Source organism: Stegastes partitus, unplaced genomic scaffold, assembly GCF_000690725.1.
Source record: "Stegastes partitus isolate 25-593 unplaced genomic scaffold, Stegastes_partitus-1.0.2 Scaffold2014, whole genome shotgun sequence".
In the NCBI taxonomy this organism is placed as follows: Eukaryota; Metazoa; Chordata; class Actinopteri; family Pomacentridae; genus Stegastes; species Stegastes partitus.
The window spans coordinates 63,704-71,381 of record NW_007579745.1 but is presented as its reverse complement, the minus strand read 5'-3'; positions in this window follow the sequence as shown (position 1 = coordinate 71,381).

Here is a 7,678-nt window from a genome sequence, read left to right as displayed (position 1 = left end):
ATGGAATGTTTCCGCCACGGCCCCCTCACACATCAGCAGCCTATTTGTGTCACTTAAGGCATGCAGTACAAAAACATAAAATATGGCTTTTCAAACACATTAAGTACACCCACTGCAGTGCTAGGGCAGGGTGCAAGTGTACTCCATCTCTGTCTCAGTCACACGTACCCCTTCTCCACACCTTACTGCTCTGGTAACAGCAACGGGTCATATATAAACATTGTATTTAACGTCAACCTGGAGAGGAGCAGGAAAAAAAAACAAAAAAAAACGCTACAGACAAAGCACCTGTACAAATGGTAGGTATTTTACATCCCACCAGGCTGTCTAATACACCAATTCTCATTAAAAGTGAGTGGTCATTTTATCAGGATAATTCAAATGGAAAAATAAAACAGTTAATTTATGTATGTGTTAGAGTTAGAAACACTATACAGTAAATATGCTGACCAGTATATAGACACCAATCATCATTTTTTGCAAACAAAAAACGGATTGAACATAATTGTAAAATGCTGTAACATATAACAGATTTATTGTCTGGTATTAACTGTTCAATAATTTTCCGGGCCTGGGATGAATAAAGTATTTTTCTATTCTATTCTAACTTATTCCAGATAACAAATGAGTGTGTATGTGAGCTGATAAGTAACAAGAAATGAAAGAGCAGAGATGTCGATTTTGACTTTTACAGTGTGAGATATGCACATTATACAACTTGGACACACTTTTCATCTGATGAATCAGTATCAAGATTCCCTTGTCTTATTGGTGTGGTTTAGGGAAATAAAATATTCTAAAAAATGGTGAAGTGTGAAAGGAACATCATGGATTTTTTTCATTGGATCATTTAGCTGAAAGGGGGAAAAAAACAAAGAAATCAACATCTTCTTTTTATAAGTTTCTACCTGATTTTTATTTTCCTATCATGTTACTGTATCTGTCTTCTTTATCTTCTTCACTGTCGTTTTTTTTTCTTTTTTCACTATTTCCTCTCTATTTATTTTTGTGCCCGTTTGGGAGCTGTGGCAGAAGCAGATGCAACGCATGTCAGGTAACTGCTTCCCTAAAGCCGTAAATGGTGATGAGCTGTCTGGCTTTACGGTGGCTTTTAAGCGCACTTCATCAGGACACATTCGATCAGAAATGAAACCTTCCTGTTTATTAATGTCACCTTCATGCAGATTTAATCTCAGATAAATGTATGTTCTATAAACAACCCAGCATATGTTTTTTTTCTTACACTGGGAAAGCATGGTCTTTCAGTTCTTTTCCTTGCAGATTTCATTTTGATGACTGCACAAGTGACTTCACGCATGCATGATTTCCTGGTCTTGTTATCAACTGCAAAACCCTCTGAAATCCTGCCCTGCTTTATTAACCTCCTTTCACGTAATCAATCCATCGATTAGCAAACACGATGCTCTATGGATACCTGGGAATAAAGAAGATGCTTTACTGTATTCAGAAGAGAAGACATAAAGAAGAGGGGGGAAAGGAATTGAAGGAGTAAATTAGATTATATGCCCCAGTCACTCTGAAACCAGATTAACAATGTTTTATCCTCCCACATACACATACAGACGCTTACATGCACTTTCACCCCTGTGGACTAAGTCAGAGGGAAGAGGAAATGGTTGATGTCTGAAGCAGATGGGTCCAAAGAAAAATGCATTTATTTTTTTGTTTGTTTTTTTTCTTATGAAGGGGGAAAGAAAAGGAGGACAAATGGATTAAAGATTGAGAAATAAAGCATACATAGTTGAAGGCAACAGCTGTAAGACAATGAAGACCACCGTTAATATTTCATGACTAATCAACATGTTTATAATGATTAAAAAATAAAAAAAATAAAAACACAGATGGATAGTGTCAGCCTTACGCTCTTACTGGCATAATGTGAGATTGGCTTTAATATTGCTGACAACAGTCATTGTAGCTGAATAGAGAATATGTGATTGTGTGTTGTGATGAGTATTTACATTTATGAAATGAGACCTTTGACTAGATAGCCAAGATGGATGTAGTCACTGTACCACCACCCTTTGGTTTGTAGAACACTGTTTATAAAATATATATATATATACTGCTTATGGTAGCGATCTGTAAATCAAAAACATATTCTGCCATTTAGTTTTTTTTACTCTGAATTTGACCATAATTTTATAAAATGAAAACATTAAGTTGCATTTAAAGAGTCTAGAAAATAGCATTTGAAGCCAAAACCAATTAAGAGAATGTTTACTGATGTAAGAATTTAAGGGAAACGTAGGGTCGTTTTCTCATCGACTTCAATACAATCAGCAACCAAAGAGGTCGCTGCCTGCTGACACTGGAAAGACTGCATGTGTAAAACATTTGCTTTTGCTCAAAGTGTCAGCAACAAACTATGATAGCAATTAGGCACCGTAATAAACCTTTACAACCACAGGGTGTTTTACAGAAAGTACTATTTCGGTGGAATAAGCCTTAGAACCAACCTTAGATGTATTATTTGGGAGCAATAAACTTTTAAAACTAAAGTGCTTTGACTCAAAGTTGTATTTTAAGCAGAATAAACCTGTAGAAGCATCATCCATTAGTTAAAGCACTATTTGGGTGGAATAAACATTTGAAACCATAACTTGGGTATTTTAGCAATCATCAATTTCTGTAGGTGACACGAAAAATAAGTGATTGGAAATGTGGTCCTACAAGTGTAGTCCTGAAACTCCAGCCTTCGCTGCTGCAGAGACATATTACTGGCCAAGTTCCCAGCTGCTGGTTGTAAACTTATATTTAGTGTCCATCTTTTCAATCCAGCTTTGGATTTATATTGCTAATATTAAAATGCAAATTTTCTAGTACTGACTTGTCATAAGCATTTGGATTGTAGTATAGTTAGGCTCTGACTATACCAGGTTCCAATTGCTTATGACTTAAACTTAATGTAAAGCAGCTAACTGACAAGACTGGGTCACTTATGTGCAGTTTTCAAGATACAGGTCAGAATGAATAACATCTGAGGCTGGAGCCGTGCAGAGGCGTTCCAGAGGTACTCATGTGGTCAGGCAGCACTGTCTGAACCAGTGCCAAGTCCCCACCTGAAGACCAGAAGGCCGTGTGCTTGCAGGCAGTTATTGGACAATGCAAAAGGACATATAGATCTCACAGGAGGTACGTGTGTACGGTCTTTACGTTATACTAACTGCACAGCGTCCACAGAGATTTGTTCCAGCTGACCTGGCACCAACAGTGCCACCAAACAAACATTATTCACCAGAATTACATAAGCCTCCCCTACAAACCCAGGTGGTTTGTTCCACCTCAGAGCCAGAATAAGGGAAGCAGCATTGGGACAGTGTGCAGAGAAGGCTGGGGTGGGGGCCCTGTCTGGATCAGCTTGGCCTGCTGGCAAATGAAAGATATGTGGGCATGTGTTTGCATGGTGTGATACAGCAGTGGTGCAATTCCAGCCACCAACAGCTGTCTGTCTGTGTGTGGTGAAGCTTGAGATTAGATTTGACCAATTTGAACATGTTATCACTCTGCTGAGCAGCATTTGGTGTGTGTGTATGTGCACATGTGTGTGTGTGTGTGTGTGTGTGTGTGTAGGCTGCCAAATGTCCTGACTAATATCACAGGGAGTAAGGAGATTGCATCCCACCTGACTGGTCTGTCTCAGCCATTCCTTTTTGCTGGGAAATTAGGAAGGCTGCTGAGCTATACTGTGTCACAGGGTCGCATGTCTGAGCTCAGGTGAAACTATCAGCACAGGGTGCAGAGATGCTTGTGGCACATCAGAAGGCAGAAATATGGAAGAGGCAAAACAAAAAATGTCAGAATTTGAAAATATACAGTCCTCTAAACGAAGTTAAGAGGAGATGCAGACATCTTCTGTCCTCTCAGACTACTTGAAATTCCCTATGCTAAAAGGTTAGTAAGGATTCTTCTTTCTTAATAATGCCAAAAAACATACTGCCTACCCCCACTTTCAACTTTACAGCTATATCTGGCCACATGCACCTGTAGCTACGCCTGAAAGACAAACTAGTCATGACTCCAGGTGTATTTGCTCTAACTCTTCATCCAACTCTCATTAAGAAGGCAAATGTATAATTTTCAAAAAGTCAAACTCTTTTGACAAAGCTTATTATTATTATTATTAAAAAAAAAAAAAAAGCACTCTTTTCGTTTTTTCATGTGTGAAATGTGATGTCTTATGGAACTATCTGAACAATACCATGGCAGTCACATGGAATGATTCACCAGGCACATGAGATGACAAGCTGTCATTACACTGACTGTCTGGAAAGACTTACAAAAGCACCCCAGTAATAACCCAGTCGCTTCCAGAAAAAGTCTAGAACGGCTGACAACTCTGGCGGCAGCACTTTTAAGAAAAGAATATTACTTGGTGAATTGTAGCATGTCAGCCACTCAACAATGATTACGTTTCTCATTTATTTTTCTCAAAATAGTCATGTACAGTGAGCATTTATGTACAATTATTCAAAGAAGAATGAATTTTACTGAGCAGAGAGGCACAGAACACAAAGAAATAGATACTCAAGCTGACCAAACTACACTGATTTAAAGAAAAAATGAGAACAAGTGTAGCATGGCAAAGAGCAAACGGTCACACCCTCATTTAAAGTGTACAGCTCAGTATCATCAACAGGATTCCACTTTTGCAATCCTGCTGCTTGAGCCAGTTGTGTGGTTTCAGCTACAGCACAGTGACTTGAATGTCTTTTACCTTTAACATCTAATTCTCTACTCACAGTTTGAACACTGTCATCAATGCCTCTCACATTAAAAAGATACGCTGAAGAGACATGACCATGGGGTGAGCAACAGTAGAAATGGGTCAGGTTGTCAAAGAATCTGTATCATTAAGTCAGTCCATCACATGTACATGTACGTAGAAGACACTCCTCATTCCACATCTCACATGAGTCATTGCATCTCCGTGTTCATATTCTCCAAGATGAGTCAGTTATCAAGGTTTTGCATTATCCCTTGATTTATTATGCAACACACTTACAGAAGTCAAGACCCCTCTTCCCAGTTCCCTACATGTATTTTTACCCACATGACTCTGACATTAAAAAAAAAGCTTGTTCTTATTTTAGTGATGCTTACCTTTGAATTTCAACCCCTTCAACTTACAACATCCAAACGCAATGTGCAATAACAAACTGAATATTCACACATTTTGGGGGGAATCTGGGTAGTCTGATGTCTTCTCAAGAGTCAGACAAGAAAAATGATACCAGTCTCATATCTGTCCATTTTGGATGAAGCTACAGTCAGCAACCAGTTAGCTTAGTTTAACATAAAGATTGGAAACAGGTGTAAACAACTAGTGTCACTCTGCCTGTAGCAAAACGGCAGTTTGAGCGGCGATAAATGGAATATTGGCTTGTTGCTTTTAGACTACAAGCTGCTGGCTGCGGCTTCATATACATAACACAGATGGGAGGTTGGCTAATTATTCCCTTAATATCACAAAACTGGCATCTTTATTGCCATTTTGTGACATTTGTGTTTTAAAAAACAAAAAAAAAAAAAAACAAGAGTATTTGTGACCTTTAAGCCAAATGTCCCAGCTTAAACATGAAAATAAATAAATAAATAAAAAAACAAAAAGATAAAAATAAAATAAACAGTGTAATAATTCCTGAATGTTGAAATCAACACTACAAAGTACTTGCATGTATGTTTCAGACAACACAGGCTTCACCTTTTACTGTGTTTCCATTACCAGGCCAGATAGTTTACAATGTAGAAGTGGCATGGAAAGCAGACAACGGGTGGCAGCTATTTGTCTGACCTGGGCCCATTGATTAACTATAACAGCATGAAATCCATTCCAGTTGCTATTTCTGGAGTAGCCAAGCTGTGTGCTGTATGCCATTGCCTTTATTCTTCCTGAGTTTCTCTTAAAACTCCACTGAAAATGGCCAAGTGCTGCCAGAGAACTCTGCAAGTAGAGTTGTAAAGTGGGAATTCACTCGTGTCATTAATTGCTGAGGATTTCAATTCAATTTAGTTTTATTTATAAAGCCCCAAATTGTAACATAAGTCACTTCACATGGCAAGGTCAAAGCCTTTCTGTGTTATAGAGAGAATCCCGACAGTTTCCCTATCAAGCACTTGGCGACAGTGAGGAGGAAAGACTTCCTATTTTTGTTAAAACCAGACTCAGGGTGTGTGGCTGTCGGCCCACCCAGATCAGAGAGGACACTCGGTTGGTGAGAAGAGACGAGGTTTAGCACAAGTCTGTTACATAAGGTCACCCAGTAATCCTTGTTGCATGTTGTTGCAAGAGATTAGAGAATGAAAAGTGTTTGCCTTTCACTGAGTATTAGAGAGTTAAAAAAAATCACAAAGCACTCTGCTCTACAAAAAGATTAGTGCCAAATGCATCTCCACTGGGGTGATGCCCCCTCAGAATACATTTAAAAATATTGTCATTCAATCATTGTTTGCTTTGATCGTCTTCCTTCAATGTACCGCAACACATTCTGTATCTAGCACACAAGTAAGATAAGCCTGAATGACTCTGAAAAAAAAATACATTATGAATTAATGTGAGTAATTTTTAAATAAAAAAGTGTATGATATGCTAACAACACTCAATGTACTGTATTAGCATAAGGAACTGAGGCAAAGGAGAAATGCTGGGATATCCCTTCTGGAATTAGTTCACAGTTTAATAAAATGAATTGGAAAGAGCAAAAGTGGAAATGTCACATCTAAGTGTGACTTTTACTGATCACATTTATGGCTGTCAAACCTGGATTTGAGCTTTGCAGGGACGGAACGAGAGGATGGTTGTAAGAAAAGGAAGATCAAATAATAATAAGGAAAGGCAAGAAGAATACCAGTAAGCAGTAATGCAATAGTTACATGCACCATTGAGACGCAACATTAAAACCACCTGCCTGATACCCTAACCCGAACCCAAAACAGTTATGACCCATTGGGGCTTGGACGTGGGACTTTTAGGGGTGTCCTGAGGTGTCTGGTGGGCTGGCAGTAGATCCTTTTGGGTCCGGTGGGTTGCAGTGTTGGGCCTCCATAAATCAAGCATGCTCTGGCATATCTTGCAGATGCTCGATTGGATTGGGTTCTGGAGAGTTTGGACTCCAGGTCAACACCTTGGGTTATTTGTCTTGTTCCTGGAGCCATTTCTGGGTTTTTGCTGTGTAGCAGGGTGCATTGTCCTGCTGGGGGGTGTGTTTGGTTTGCAGCAATGTTTCAGTGGGTGGTTAATGTCAAAGTACATCCACAGTTTCTCAGCAGAACATTCCACTGTAACAAAGTGATCAATGTTATTCACTTCACCCATCAGTGGTTTTAATGTTGTGGCGGATCGGTGTATGGAAAAAGAGAGTGACGCGGTCGAGGCATAGATAAAGTAATCATTGGCCTTTCTTTGTTTTATATGATAGAAAACTGACGGTATTAGTGTTTTGGACTGCTGGTCAAGCGAAACTATCCTTCGGCAATTATCACAGAAATCATTAACCAGTTAATGGAGTAATCAAGAAAATGATTGCCATATTCATCTAAAAGGAAAATAATTAATTGGTTGAAACTCTAGTTAAATGAGAAGTGATCTGTACAGAGCTGAGTGAGTAGCTCTCGGTAAATTCACCAACCTAATAAAAAAGATTCCACTTCTGCTTAA